The following is a 16,231-nucleotide window of genomic DNA, read 5'->3' on the forward strand; positions in this document are numbered from 1 at the left end:
CTTCCCTCACAGGTTGGGGGTCAAATGATAATACGTGGGTAGAAAGACAGCATGGAGGCTCTGCCGTACAATTTGGTTGTCTACAGGTTGGTGCGATTGAATGAGGAAACAACGTGGCCTAGTGGATAGAGCACAGGCCTGGGAGTCAGAAGGACCTGGGTTCTAATTCTGGTTCTGCCACATTTCTACCGTGTGACCTTGGACAAAGTCCGTTAACTGCTCCTTGTCTGTTACCTCATCTGTAAAATCGGGATACGAGCGTAAGCCCCATGTGCGACAGGGACTGCATCTAACTTGATTAACTTGTATCAACCTCAGCCTTGGCACATAGTAAGTACTTAAGTACCAAAATTATTTAGTATTTATTCCTCCTTAATACACTAATATGGTACCTGTGGAAGCTGAAGGATTCAAGAAAAAACAGATTTTGTCATCTTCCTTGCCCCTGCTCTCTTCCTTGTAAAAACAAACTGAGAAACAATCCTTTGATGTGAAGCTGACTCGAAAAAGAGCAGGAGTAGGGCTAAACAGCGTGTTGCTTTTCTGTCAATAATAATAATGGGCTTTGTTAAGCATTTACTATGTGCCTAAGCACTGTGCTAAGTGCCGAGGAAATAATACAGTATTTGGATCGGACACAATCCCTGCCCCAAACGAGGCTTACGGTCTAAAGGGGAGGGAGAACTGGCCCAGAAAAGTTAAGTGACTTGCCCACGGTCACACGGCAGGCGACTGCCGGGGCTGGGATTAGAACCCAGGTCTCCTGATCGCCAGTTCCGTACTCTTGTCCACTAGGCCGCGTTGCTTCTTTAAGTTGCCCTAAGCTTTCAGATTTACTTCACCTCAGAATGTTTGTTGTTGAGTAATCAACAGGTGCAGAAACAAGGTTTTCTTTACTCTGCCTCTAGAAAGTTGTTCTGGTTTGTACTCTCTTGCTGACCCAAGACCAGTGCCTAGGATGTTAGTGGAGCAGCTCAAATTCCCAACATCCTGTTCTTGTCACCGGGATGGAGGTCTCTTTTTTTTTTTCCTGGTGTGTGTGTGTGTGTGTGTGTGTTTTGGCAGGGGGCGAAGAATGATGTCTTATCTCTTTAAAAAGGGAAAGTGAACTCTTCCATCAAGTTCAGTGTTTTTTGTTTACTGTTCAGCAATTCTTTTCTTAATGGAAATTTTCCAGGCAGCCCTATCTTGCCAAATTCCCAACTTTGACTTTTGCATGATGGGATGGAATGGTGAGTGGTTGTGAGGTGGAAGATCTAGAAAATCAGGTGTCCCTTTCTTTTCCTCTCGCAGGGTTCTGTTGTACCTATATTGTGCTCTGAGATTGTTAAAACAAACATCAGGAGGTAGTAGTTGTGGGCTAAGCACTGTACTAAACCCGATGAAGAGTAGAACAGAAGCAAGATTCACTTTTTCTTCCTTGAAGGAGTTTTTAGTCTACTGGGAAGGCAGGAAGAGACAGAACTTCTTGATAAAGAATGGGAGGAAAAGGAAGAACAAGAATATAGTAGGAAGAAATACAGATATAGCAGGAGAAGGAGAGAAATAAGTGATTGTATAAATGATCTTTTTTATGGTACTTATTAAGCACTTACTTTGTGCCCCTCACTGTACCAAGTTCTGGAGTGGGTACAAGATAATCAGGTTGGATACAGTCAACGTCCCACATGGGGCTCACAGTCTTAATCCCCATTTCACAGATGAGGGAACCGAGGCAGAGAGAAATGAAGTGGTCACACAGCAGTCAAGTGGCAGAGCCAGGGTTAGAATCAGGTCCTTCTGACTCCCAGGCTCCTGCTCTCCTCTAGGCCATGATACTGCTCCTTTATAATTCCAATCACAGTGATGCCAGCAACATTATTTCACCTTCTCTTGTCCTTGAAGAAAATAAAATGATTCCAGTCTTGGGGAGCAACTTATTTTTTAAATGGCTTCTTTTTCTGTAGAAAAATCACTGAGGAGAGGCAAGGACAATAGTTACTTTCCATATGTATACATATACATATATATATTTTGGTATAAAGACAAACCAAAATCAGACCAGCCTTCGGGGACCCCTCAGCAAGAGATGAAGGTGTCATCATCTCTGGTGGCTTCGATTCACGTCTTGGGGTTTTCATCTTCTCCCTCTTTTCAGAGTTCCGGCCAGCTTCCGCAAGCCTAGGGGACGATTCAGCTGCAGGAGTTGAGCCGCCTTGTCGCTCTGAGTGTTTTGCTTTGGTGGGTTCTTCCCATGGTGAGAATCGAGGTCTGAGATGGCGATTGCATGCTAATGAGTCTCCTTCTCGCCCCATCTCCTCCCTTCACTGGGAAAGGCCCACAGTCCCTCTCTCCGGCTGAATTCCGCCTTGTGTCTTGCCCTGGTGGAGGGATAGGTTTCTCTTCATCTGCGAATCGGGGGCACGGTGCCCTTTGGCAGTGTTTTCCAGGGTTTTTTTCTTTTTCTTTTTGGACATTTCAATTCGTCTGTTTGCTTTTATTCCAGGGTGTATGTTTAACTGGCCTCTCTCCCACCAGCCTCCGGCGATAAAGTAGATATTGATGGGTTCCCAGGGTCTGTCCCGAGCCGTCCCTTTTGGCTCGATCGCTTGCACGGTCTCCAAGATACTCCGAGTATCTTCCGTGTGTTAATTTGGCAAAGGGCAGAGTATTCCTGCTTGACGAGGTTGGCCGACGAGATTCCTCTCTGTCACTTTCCCTTGACTTCTCCCCTGCTTCCCACTTTAGCAGCAGGTCCGGGTGGTCCCAGGGTTTGTGGAGGAAATGCAGGTTTGAGAGCAAATTTGGGAGGAATCCTGGCGGTGGCGGTCACCGGGAGCTGCTGGGAAAAAATGACTCTCTTATTTGACTCAAGGCCGGGGAGCTTCTCTACCAACTCTGTTTTATTGTACTCTCCCAAGCATTCAGTTCAGTGCTCTGCACACAGTAAGCGTGGAATAAATACGATAGATTAATTGATCCCCGCTCCTCCTTAGCGTTCTTATGGCCGTTTCTTGGAGAGAGACTACGGTCTGGGATTCCCTGTGCTCTGTGGTTTGGGAGGAGATGTGTTCGGCTCCTTGATGAGATAAGAAGATGCACGGCAGGAATTGTGTACTGAGTGGATCAGGCTAATACAACTCGATCTAGGCCCCAGAATCAATCAATCAATCTCATTTATTGAGTGCTTACTATGTGCAGAGCACTGTACTAAGCACTTGGAAGAGTACAGTATAATAGAGTTGGTAGTCACGTTCCCTGCCCATAAGGAGCTTTAGGTCTCGTGGAGAGAAAGACGTGAAGATAAATTATGGATACGTACAAAAGTGCTACAGGGCCGAGGGTGGGGGTGAAAAAAGGATACAGACCCAAATTCAAGGGTGATGCAGAAGGGAGAGGAAGTAGAGGAAATGAGGAAATTAATGGGAAGGACTCTTGGAGAGGATGTGATTTTAATAAGGCATTGAAAGTGGGGAGAGTGATGGTCTGTCGGATCTGAAGGGGGAGGACACGGGCAAGGGATCGGTGGCAGGATAGGCAAGATTCAGGTACAGGGAGTGAAGCATTAGAGGAATGAAATGAACGTGCCGAATCGTAGTAGGAAATCAGCGAGATAAGATAGGAGTGGGCAAGGTGATTGATTGCCAGCATGGCGTAGTGGATAGAGCACGGGCCTGGGAGTCAAACGGTCGTGGGTTCTAATCCTGGCTCCATCACTTGTCTGCTGTGTGAGCTTCGGCAAGTCACTTCTCTTCACTGGGCCTCAGTCTCCTCAGCAGTAAAATGGGGATTGAGACTGTGAGCCCCACATGGGACAGAGACTGTGTCCAATCCGATTTACTTATATCCACCTCGGCGCTTAGTACAGTACCTGGCACACAGTAAGTGCTTAACAAATATCAGAATTATTATTATTTTTGAAGCCAGAAACCAGTGGAGATGTCTCAGCCAGCCATTTTGGGCAAAACGGTGGGAAATAGCGAGACTATCTAAGCACTCGTGAAGTGCTTTTCATCTTCAAAGTGCCGTGAATGCAATTAATAATTTATTGACTTTTTTCTTAACACTTTAAACCTTCCTTTCATTGTCACTGCATAATGGTTGCTTCCATTAGACTACCTGGGATGACTCAGGCAACTTTGCCAATTTGTTTATAAAGCATTTATGGATATTAAGCCTCCAGGGTGCAGCACTTCAAATGAAAACCCCCCATTTCTTTCCTCCCTCCACCCCCACATTTATCGGTAAAATGGCGTTCTCACGTCTAGAGAAGCAGCAGGGCCTAGTGGATATAGGCCTGAGTGTGGGAAGGGCCTGGGTTCTAATCCTGGCTCTGGTACTTGTCTGCTCTGTGACCATGGACAAGTCACTTCTCTTCTCTGTGCCTCAGTTACCTCCTCTGTCCAGTGGGGATTAACAGTGTGACCCCCATGTGGGACAGGGACTCTGTCTGACCTAATTTGCTTGTATCCACTCCAGCGCTTACTACAGTTCCTGGCATATAGTAAGCGCTTAACAAAGACCACAGTTGTTATACTCTTGTCGAAGGGGGAGTTAGTTTGTGTGGGCAGGGGATATGTCTGTTTGTTGTTGTATTCGTTCATTCATTCGTATTTATTGAGCGCTTACTGTGTGCAGAGCCCTGTACTGAGCACTTATTGTCCTCACCCAAGTGTTCAGTACAGTGCTCTGCACACAGTAAGCGCTCAATAAATACGATTGAATGAATGGAAGGGAGAAGACTATGGAGTCGGCGTGGTAAATTTCTCCACCGACTTTTGAGGTATGACTCAAAGACCTCCCTCTCTGATGAAACATTTCACAGTTGGGTTGGAACGCCTTCCCCCGGAGATTGCCGTAGAGGATACACGGGGGCCCGGGAGACAGAATGATCCCAAAGGATTAGCCTTGTCCAGTCGCACTCCACCCACCTGCCGAGGATTTCAATGAAAACTGTTTGCTGGAGGATTTGGCACGGTACAGAGCGACTCGACTCCTCCTCGGGCAACCTTGTTCACAGGAACCCATTGTATGTGCCACCCTGGATGACAAACTGGAGGAGTTGCGATCACCTCTCTCCTCTGACCCCTCGCCCGTATTTTGCCTCTGGCCTGGAAATCTATCCCCACTTGATATCTGACAGACCATCGCTCTCCCCACCTTCAAAGCCCCACTCAAATCACGCCTCCTCTAAGAGGCCTTCCCCTCATCCTCTTCTCCCTAGAGAAGATCCCGGGCCTGGGAGTCAGAAGGACCTAGGTTCGGATCCCGGCTCTGCCACTTGTGTGACCTTGGCCAAGTCACTTCACTTCTCTGTACCTCAGCTTCCTCCTCTGTAAAAATGGGATAAAGACTGTGAGCCCCATGTGGGACAGGAACTGTATCCAACCCTACTTGCCTGTATCCACCCCAGTGCTTAGAACAGTGCCTGGCACATAGTAAACACTTAACTAATGCCACAATTATGTCTTCCGTGTCACCCTTTTACTTGGATCTGTACCTTTTATTCACTCCACCCTCAGCCCACAGCACCGAAGTACATATCTGTAATTTGTTTCTATGTTTGTCTCCCCCTCTAGCCTCGGGGAGACAGAACAGACAAACACATAAAAATGCGGTATTTTAGGAGAAGCAGCATAGCCTAGTAGAAAGAGCAAAGATCTGGGAACTAGAGGACTCGGATTTTAATCTTGGTCCTGACCCTGCCCTGCTGAGTGACCTTGGGTAAGTCACGTAATTTCTCGGTGCTGCCGTTTCCTCATTTGGAAAACAGGGATATAGTACCTGTTCTCCGTGCCCCTAAAAACGTGAGCCTCGTGTGGGGCGGGGGCTGTGTCTTACCTGGTGAGTCTGTATCTACCCTAGTGCTTGGTTCGTAGTAAGGCTCACAGTAAGGGCTTAAATATGACTGTTAATTATTAAAATAATCATAATCGCTCACCGGCAACGTCACAGTTTTCCTCCTTTCTTTGGGGGGCTAGAAAATAAGGGGGTGCGTCTCAAGCAGCGTGGATAGAACACAGCCCTGGGAATCAGAAGGATCTGGGTTCTAATACCGGCTCTGCCACATGTCTGCTGGGCAAGTCACTTCACTTCTCTTTGATTCGATTACCTCATCCGTAAAATGGGGATTAAGACTGTGATTCCCACGTGGGACAGAGCGTGTATCCAACTTGTCAACCCGTGTCTACCCCAGTGCTTAGTACTGAGATTAACAAATTCCATTATCAAACAATAGCAACAACAAAAATGCCCCCAAATTCCCATTATCCAGTCCCTGCAAATATTCACATTTTGATGCGCCAGCATTGCTTCTAGAAACGCTATATGCCGATGTTTCATGATGTTCAGTAAAGCGAACAAGATCATCCAGAAGACACATGCCCAACTCAAGCGCCCTACACAGCTAGAGCGGAGAGTTTGTTTTTCCCCTGCAGTCAAGTCGGTCCCTCAGAGCCGATATTCATTATCGGGGGACTGGACTGTAAATTCCCCTTCTAGACTGTAATCTCCTTGCGGGCAGGGAACGTGCCACCATCTCCGTTGCATCGTACTCTCCCGAGCACAGAGTAGGTGCCCACTGATTGATTGATACTTGTGGTATTGGAGGGCTTAATTTGCATCAAGCACTGTGCTAACGCTGGGGTAGATGCAACACATTCTGGATGGACACAGTCCCTGTCTCCCCCCCCCCCCCCCCCCCCCCCCCCCCCCCCCCCCGAGCCTCACCGTCTAACTAGGAGGGAGAACAGATACTGAATCCCCACTTTACGGATGAGGAAATTGAGGATTAGACTTGCCCGAGGTCACACAGGAGGCAAGGGGCTGAGCTAGGATTAGAACTAAGCACTTGAGGAAATTAAGGTGGAAGCACAGGACACATTCCTTGCCCACAAGGAGTTCCCACTCTTATCAATCCATCAATGGTATTTACTGAGCGCTTCCTCCTTGCAGGGCACTGGAGTAAGTGCTTACATTCTTACCGGGAGGTAGACAAAATGAGTAATTGTATGTACAGTTTCTTTTCTTTCTCCCTTTGTCTTCTCTGCCTTCCTCCCCTCACCTCTCTTTCTCTCTTCTTCTTCTTCCTTCTCCCCCATATCCTCATAGTCCTCCTTTTTCCTGTGGGCTGTCAGTCCAGCACTTTTAGTGAACTCTAGCAAAAGAAAATTAAAAATAACAGCAGTGACCTAAGGTTCTCCATCAGTTTACCATTTCATTTATTGTAATTTGCTTCTTCCAAAGCTAAGTGTTCCATTTCTGAGCCAAGGAAAGCGTGGACATACATTTTGTGGTGGCCATATTGCCAGAGTTCATAGAAGGCAATAAAGAACCGTACATATTTAATGGTCTTTACCCTGTTGACTGCAGTCTGGTCATTATTGGTTCATGAATTATGGGTGCAGATGCGCAGACAATATAAACACCGTCCTCTGAGACAGCATGTTCAAAGCAGGGATTTGGACTGAAGTTTGATATTGAGTTTAATGCCAATTATTTTTTCAGAAGCATTCTTCCTTCCTATTTCTCCTTTTTTTCCTGGAGAGTGTCCGAATTTGTGTGTGTGTGTGTGTGTGTGTGTGTGTCTTTTCCCCTCTCTTTCTTTCATTCTTTCTTATTCGCTTTGCGCTTGTGAGTACAGAGAGCAAGGCAGGCTATGACTTGACTTGGTAATGATGCTGAAACTTTGATCGGTCTGAGGAAAAAAGGAAAAGGAGAAGAAAAGAAATGGTCTCTATACTCTTCCTTCATCTGTAGGGAGAGAATTACGTGCCTATACGGCAGCAAAAGGTCAGGGCTTTTTGGCGGCTGGAAGAGTTGGGTACAGTGGAAAGATAGCAGGGCTTATCGGGCAGCTTTTGATAATGGAAGGGCAAACAGCTAAAAGCAGATGCTTGAACCCAAGTCTCCTCAGTGGGTCATTAAAGGGCTGATTTGTGTTTGTTCAAGTCATTCTGGATGCTGGAGATCCTACCAAATGAGGGTTACTCTTCCAGGCGCTTAGCACAGTGCCCTGCACAAATTTAGCACTCGGGAAATACCACCGGCTAATTACAACATCTGACCCTCCACCGCCTCGGCCGTGTGGAATCGAAATCAAAGTGCTTCCATCCACCACTGCCCATTTTTAATTTTTTTTTTTTTCCACACGGGCCCTTATTTTCCCCATCACCGAGTGCCTGCTGATAGACAGGCCTCGGGGAAAATAATAAAAAAAAGAAGCCTTCTTCTGCAGCCAGTTGGAGGTGACTGATTTGCAAAACAAAATGCAGCTCGCTCCTCAGATGGAAGCTGGGAGATTCTCGATCTCAGGACGTCCTGCATTCTGATGGGCTTCTTGGGCTGCGTGGGTCCATCCTTGCTGGTGTGGGGGAGGTGCCGCTTTTTCTTACATTCCTGGCATACTTAAAATATATTTAAAAAAAGGGGAAAGAAAAGGCTGCTAGAATCTACTGTAGTTGATTGATGCCAAGAAAGTTCTCCGTGTTAGACAATGGTCTTTCCCCATGAAGCGCCCCATTGATGGTTTCGGAGCCCACCACAGCCGGCGGAACAGTGCCTGTTCTATGACCAGGCCGATGGAGCCTGGCACGCGGAAGGAGGGGAGGGGGAGAAGGTGGGGGTGTGAAGGCAGAGGGGGGAGAGAGAGAGAGAGAGAAGAGAGGAGAGAGGCCAGATTCATTTCAGAAATCAGTTCTGCAGGTCTCACAGTTCTCCCTCACCTCTCCACCCGTACCCGGGCCCATCGGCTCATGGTTACCAATTAGCGGCCGAAGCGATCTCCCTTCCGGCCAGGGCCGCGCTAACTGGACTCTCTAATAATGATAATAATGATAATAACTGTCGTGTTTGTTAAGCGCTTACTCTGCGCCGTGCACCGTTCGAAGCGCTGGGGTAGATACGAGGTAATTGGGTTGGACACAGCTCTTGTCCCACATGGGGCTCACAGTCTTAATCCCCCATTTACAGATGAGGGAACTGAGGCCCAGAGAAGTGAAGTGACTAGCCCAGGGTCACACAGCAGTCGAGTGGCGGAGCGGGATCAGAAGAACCCAGGTCGTTCTGACCCCCAGGCCCAGGCTGTGTCAACTAGTCCACGCTCTGGGAGAAGATGCCAAGGGATTCTTAGGGAGGAAGTAGGGTGGTGGTATTCATTCGTTTTTTCATTCATTCAATCATATTTTTTGAGCGCTTACTGTTTGCAGAGCACCATACTATACTAAGCGCTTGGAAAGTACAATTCAGCCGTAGAGACAATCCTTGCCCACACTGGGCTTACAGTCTCGAAGTGGGGAGACGGACATCAAAACAAGTAAACGGGCATCAATAGGAACGAATAGAATTATAGATATATCCGCCTCAAAACAAGTAAGCAGGCATTAATATAAATGAACAGAATTTTAGATAGATACATAAGTGCTGCGGGGCGGGGTTGGGGGGGGAGCAAAGGGAGCGAGTCGAGGTGACGGGATCGCCGTGGCCCACTCTTGCCGCCTCAGTCAATCAGTGGTATTTGTTGGAGCGCTTATGCTGTGTGCTTACGCAGACTGTAGGCTCGTGGGCAGGGAATATAGGTATCATATTGTTAAATTTTACCCTCCCAATTGCTTAGTACCGTGCTCTGCACACAGGAAGCGCTCAGTAAATACGATTGACTGACTGCCAGAGCGCTCTCCTGAGCACTTTGGGGAAGTACACTACAGTGGAGTCGGTATCCCCGTTGCCTGCCCACAAGGAGCTTCCAGTCTAGAGTGGGAGATAGACATTAAAATAGATGGGATTCAATATCTGTTCTCCCTCCACCTCAGACTGTGAGCCCATGTGGGACTTGATGATCTTGTATCTACCCCAAAACTTAGTACATGGTAAGCACTTCACAAATACCACCATTAGTATTATTATTATTACCATTATTAATGTTATTGTTATTACACGGATCGAGTGAGAGAGATGCGAGTCCACGCTGACACCACATAGCAGTCGACTGGCCCCAAGCGATCGTCGAGAAGACAGAAGCCAGGCCGGCTTCCTCCCCTGCCCTCTCCCCCCCGCTTTCATATTTTTGTAATGTAATTAGCCTTCTTTTCTTTTTTTTTTTTTTGTTCTGTTTTGTTTTGTTTACTGGTTTCAGTTGGAAAAAAATCCCCCGGTCGTTTCACAGGCCTCCCATACGGCTGGAATTCATTTTATCTCTATCGTTTCCTCCGCCAGGCCCTCCCACACAAGCAGCTCTCGTTCCCCTAACTCTCTTGTGGCTTTTGGCACGGGAACGGCAGAGGTTGGTCCACAAGGCCACCTGGGTCCCGGGTCAGCTTGTCCCAGGGAGCGGGGATCCGGGCCGGGAAGCCCAGTCGGCCTCTCTAATGGACCCCCGGCCTCTCTCTTGCCCTGAGCCGGGCTGGAAGGAAGAGCTGGGCATTCCCTAGCTGGGCTGGGAAGACACTAAACCTGGACCGCCGGGTCCGTTGTCAATCAACGGTATCTCTTGAGCACTTACTGCATGCAGAGCGCCGTACTGAGCGCCTAGGTCTTCGGCTCAGTCGTCCCAAGCCTCCATCCTCCCCGCGAGCGTCCGTCTGCCCGTCTTTTGCCCTCTCCCTCTCCTCCCCCACCCTTTCGGCTCCCTCCTCACAATAGAAACCCGGCTACCGCAGGGGTCGTCGGACCTGGGGAGCGGTTCTTGAAGCCGTAAACTCTGACGGGGACTGGATGCGAATCGGACCTCAAAAGAAAGAGATTTTAGCCGTGTCCCTCCTGCCAAGTGGATGTGGTCACCGAAGACAAAACAGTGGTTCTCTTTCCCCGAGGAAGTGCAGAACCTCGAATTGGAGGCCTTCCCCCAGAACTGCCGACTTGTCTCGTTTGTGTGTTTTACAATTCCGTCTCGAAAACTGTTTTGGAAACCCAGCTTCCGGTTGTCATGACGGTGGCCCATCGCGGAGTCCTGCGGGATCGTCGAGCGTAGCGACAGGTACATTTTCATTGAGACATTTCCAACGCAGAATCGTTTTGGAGATATTCCCGGCCCGAAGGGAGGGTTTCCTTATTAACATTCTAAATGCACAGAGGCCTCGCTTTGTCTGTGGAACAGCTGGTCACCCATTCATGCTGCAGCGACTCTTGATCTCTGTGGCGGGGGGGGGGGGGGGGGTGACCTTGGCTTGTCCCACTTTCTCCCGGGTTGTTCCCTTGTCCTGATTTTCTGGGATTGACACTTGATGTCTTACTGCAGGGGAGGTTCCTGAAGGGATCAAGTAGGAGACGGTAGGGAAGTTGGACGCCCCGTCCATTAAGGGATGGGGGATTGCCAACGTGGAGGCCATCCTGTGGGAGTCAGGATGTCTGGCTTCTGGTTCTGGTTTCGTGTCACTTACCAGCTGTGTGACCATGGGCGAGTCACTTAGCTTCTCTGTGCCTCTGTTTCATCATCTGTAAAATGGACGTGAAACTCCTGTCCTCCCTCCCTCTCAGACTGTGAGCCACGTTTGGGACGGGGACGGTTTCTGATCCGATCGTCTTGGATCCACCCCACAGCGCTTAGCGGTCAATCAAGCAGTCGATTATATTTATTATCAAAGTGCTTAAGGGGTAATAATAATAACGTTGGTATTTGTTCAGCGCTTACTATGTGCAGAGCACTGTTCTAACACTGGGGTGGACACAGGGGAATCGGGTCGTCCCACGTGGGGCTCACGGTCTTAATCCCCATTTTACAGATGAGGTAACCGAGGCACAGAGAAGTGAAGTGACTTGCCCACAGTCACACGGCTGACAGGTGGCAGAGCAGGGATTCGAACCCATGACCTCTGACTCCAAAGGCCGGGCTCTTTCCACTGAGCCACGCTACAGACCCCAGTGCACAGGCGATACAGAAGGGAGGGTGACTAGGACGATGGGGAAATGGGGGGCGTTTTAATGGGTTGGCTTTTGTCGAGGGCAGTGTCTATGATCTTTGTCTTTAGGTTTTTTTAGAATGGTATTTGTGAAGTGCTCACTATGTGCCAGGCACCGTACTAACTGCTGGGGTAGATTACAAGCTAGTCAGGTTGGACACGGTCCATGTCCCACACGGGGCTCGCAGTCTTAACCCTCATTTTACGGAGCGGTGAAGTGACTTGCCCAAGGTCACCCAGCAAAGTGGCAGAGCGGAGATTAGAACCCAGGTCCTTCTTACTCCCAGGCCAGTGTTCTATGCACTAGGACACACTGCTTCTCTCCGGTGGGCCTGTGAATGAGATAAGGGGTCTGTTAATGGCTAGGACTGGCTGGCTTCGTTCTTATAATAATAATTAAAAACGATGGTGTTTGTTAAGCGCTTACTATGTGCCGGTACTAAGCGCTGGGCTGGATGCAAGCAAATCGGGTTGGACACAATCCCTGTCCCACGGGGGGCCTCGCGGTCTCGATCCCCCTTTACAGATGAGTTAACTGAGGCACAGAGAAGTCCAAGTGACTTGCCCAAGGTTACGTAGCCGCCACGCGGCGGCGCCGGGATTAGAACCCATGACCTGATTCCACGGCCCGTGCTCCATCCACTAGGCCACGCTGCTTCTCTAGAAGGGAACTGCCCGGTGCCTGACACGTTGACCCGTGAGAAGAGACGGGATCGAGTTACATAGCGGCACTTCCCAAAACAGCCCATGCTCTCTTCAGACTGGAAACCCACATTGCTGGGAATCGGGAATACAGGTGGTTTAAGTTGTACTAGCAAATTACATAGAAAACTCAGTCCCTAAATAGACACCTAAAATAGCCACCCGAAACACCCACACATTCCTGCCCGAGTGCACCTTTCGACCCGAATTATCTGCCTAGCTTGCAGTTTGAACTCATTCGGTCTTGAGCTTCTTGTTTAAGCCGAGCCCCCGCTAGGGACACAATGCCCGCGTTAATCCAGAATGTGGGATTCCCCAGGACACCCGACTGATTAAGTCTCCTTTCTTGGTGGCATTTGGATATTTCCCAGATGCTGATCAGCGGCTAACGAATGGCTACGGCTCTCCAGAAAGCAAAGCCGGACAAGTCACTTAGGGGCCCCGGAGCGAATTATTGGTCCAACATAAAACCACCCTTGGAGCCTTGGCAACCCAACGCCAAGCGGGCAACCGTCGTTCGGAGACAAAGAATTAAATCCCCGTCCCGGGGTGTACGTCCTGAGCACGGGTGCGACCCAAACACCGTTTCGCTGTGTTCCTGTTCCCTCGTAGAATTAACCGGGAGCCCTCCCTGGAGACGGTAAATAACCGATAATGACTTCTGTTTCTCTTCTGCGGTGTAGCTTAAGTCTCTACATCTTCGGGAAAGCCAGTTTCAGGGAATCTGCCCAATCATGCGTCAAGACCTTGGGTCTGATCCCGTCTCTGCAGCTGTGTGAGCTTGGGCAAGTCACTCAACTTCTCTGTGTCCGTCTCCTCATCGTAAAACGGAGATTAAACTCCTGTTCTCCCTCCCGCCTTGGGCTGTGAGTCCCATGTGGGAGGAGTATTCTAGCTACCCCAGTGCTTGCCACATAGTAAGCACTTGACAAATATATCACTATTATTAAATCTACCAGAGCTGCAGATCGGAAATGGCCGCTTGCGAAAAGCATTTCAGCCTAATTAAGAGATCTCCCTGATAGTGGAAGCTTTGCTGAAACGATTGCCTCCAAATAAATATTTCTCGAGGGCTATCAGATTTTCCTGGAAGCTTTGAGAAACGGGAACCGGGACACGGATGAATATTTCCACTTGGGTTTCTGATCCTGGTTTGAGGTTCGCTGAAGCTCATTTCCTTCTGAAAATAGCAGAGCCAAGAGTCGACAATTTATTACGCGGGTGATTCATACTCTGTAAGTGATGGAAGCCTACATAAATGAAATAGCATTGAGTGGAAAAAGAGGGCAGAGATCAGGCTTTTGGAAGGAAGCTGTGGTTGAATTGTCATTTTCTATCATTTGGGGAATGTGATTAGTAAATCGAGGGGAAAAGGCTTTCATATTGAGGCCCTGGCAGAGTTATTGGATAGTGGATGGTTTGGGGCTCTTTTAAGGAAGAGGAGACCCTCGTGATGATGGGGCAAGTCCGCTCTGCTGATCCAGTGACAGTGTGGGATCAGCAGTGCAGCTGGGTAATAATAATAATAATAGTAATCATCATCATCAACTGGGTCTTCAGGTCGTGGTGAATTCTGCTGCCTTTTTTTTGTGTGACATCTGTTAAGCGCTTACTATGAACCAGGCACTGTACTGAGATCTGGGTAGATACAAGATAGTCAGGTTGGACATAGTCCCTGTCCCACATGGAGCTCACAGTCTTAGTCCCCAGTTTACAGATGGGATGCCTGAGGCCCAGAGAAATGAAGTGACTTGACCAAGGTCACCCAACAGAAAATCGGCAGATCCGGGATTAGAACCCAGGTCCCTCTGACTCCCAGGCCAGTGCTCTATCCACTAAGCACCATGATGCTTCTCAGCCCAAGCCTGATCCCGGTCCTCTGGGTCCTGCAACATCCCAACACACAAAAAGCAGATCGGTTTCACCCAGGAAACTGTGTCTGTTAACAGAAACAATAATAATAATTGTGATGTTGAAATACTTACTGTGTGCCAAACACTGTGGGTCAATAGAATGCAATCAGAGCAGACACGGTCCCGGCCCCTCATGGGGCATGCGGTCTGAGGGAGGGAAAGCAGGTACTTTATCCTCACTTGACAGAGGAGGAGATTGAGGCACGGAGAAGTTACGCGAGGGAGCCGGAAGTAGAATCAGTCAGTCATATTTATTGAGCGCTTACTATGTGCAGAACACTGTACTAAGCACTTGGGAGAGGACACTACAACAGGATTAGCAGAACCGTTCCCTGCCTGTTACGTTCCCCGCGTGTTACGACAAGCTTACGGTCTAGAGAACCCAGGTCCTCTGACTCCCAGATCCATGTTCTGTTCCAGTCTGGATCGCTGTGGCAGATTTGGTTTGGATTGGTTTTCCTGGACAAACATTATATTCTTTCTTCTTTCCCCAACCTGCAGTGTGTTTCAGTGTTGATTTCCCCTACTAGGGGGTTAGATCTTTGAGAGAAGTATCTTGTCTGCTAACTCTGTCAGACTCTCTGAAGTGCATAGTACAGTGCTCAGCACAGAGTAAGCACTCAACCAGTTCTGTTGATGGACTGATTCCCCCCTCCTTATGGGGAGATGACTCTCAGGCTTTCAAGCTTGGTGGCTGCCAGCCTTAGCTCCTCTGGATTTGTCCTTGATTTCTGAGCTTCTCTGACTTTCTCCATGATAATAATTATGGCATTTATTAAGCAGTTACTATGTGCTAAGCATTGGGTGGACACAGGATAATCAGATCAGACACAATCTGTGTCTCGCACGGCGTGCTAAGCTCGTAATTGGAGAGGGAGAGAAGGTATTTTATCTCCATTGTACAGATGAGAAAACCGAGGCTTTAAGCACTCGGACACTTATCCCAAACTCACAGCACTTCTGTGTATAGATGTTTGTATTTTAACGGTATCTGTCAAATGCTTTCTTATGGGCCGGGCACCGTGCTAAGCGCTGGGGTCGATACAAGCTAATCAGTTTGGGCACAGTCCCCTATAGAATTAGAGCCCGAATTAGAACTCAGGTCCTTCTGATTTTCAGACTTGTGCTGTATTCATTAGACCACACTGCTTCTATACATATGTCTTCTTTATATCCTTATACTCTACAATTTCCCCTATCTGTAGTTTATTTTGATAACTGTCTCCCTCCGTAGACTGTAAATTCCTGGAAGGCAGGGATGGTGTTCTACCATCTCATATGGACATTTCCAAGTATGGTGCTCTGCACGTAGTAAGCACTCAATAATTACCGTCGATCGATTGATGTACATTTCCAACGGACTTTTGCAGATCTCGATGCCTGTGGCAGTCAGGGAACCTGGCTTCTAATCCAGCCTCTGCTCCTTGCTTGCTGTGTGGCTCCGGGCAAGTCACTGAACTTCTCTGTGCTCCGGTTTCCTCGTCTATAGAATGACAGGAGTCCTCCCTCCTGCTTAGAATGTGACCTCCGGTTGGGGCAGGGACTGTGTCCGATTTTGATACTTCGTATCTACCCCAGCGCTTAGTGCAGTGCTCAGCATAAAGTAAACGCTTAATACCACAGTTATCTTTAAGAACATTAGGATCGCTGTGAACGGCACCTGACCCACTGACTTGTGTCGTGCGTTTCCCTCAGGAGGAGAGTTTGAGGGAATCATGAGTGGTGGTGGATCCCAGACCGAGG

General features: G+C 48.5%; 1 protein-coding gene across 7 annotated transcripts in view; it reads left to right on the plus strand.

Moving 5' to 3' along the window:
- The window catches only part of FMNL2 (formin like 2), a 216,364-nt gene that overhangs the window by 53,319 nt on the left and 146,814 nt on the right, over positions 1-16,231 (plus strand). The window contains exon 1 of one of the 7 annotated variants that reach the window (XM_029071857.2): positions 10,870-10,951. The exons of the other annotated variants lie outside the window; for them this stretch is intronic. The gene's annotated coding sequence lies outside the window, so the exon portion shown is untranslated. Of the gene's footprint in view, positions 1-10,869; positions 10,952-16,231 lie in introns of those variants that run through there. 7 annotated transcript variants of the gene reach the window in all.

The sequence above is a fragment of the Ornithorhynchus anatinus genome, chromosome 9 (assembly GCF_004115215.2).
Source record: "Ornithorhynchus anatinus isolate Pmale09 chromosome 9, mOrnAna1.pri.v4, whole genome shotgun sequence".
NCBI classification, from domain to species: Eukaryota; Metazoa; Chordata; class Mammalia; order Monotremata; family Ornithorhynchidae; genus Ornithorhynchus; species Ornithorhynchus anatinus.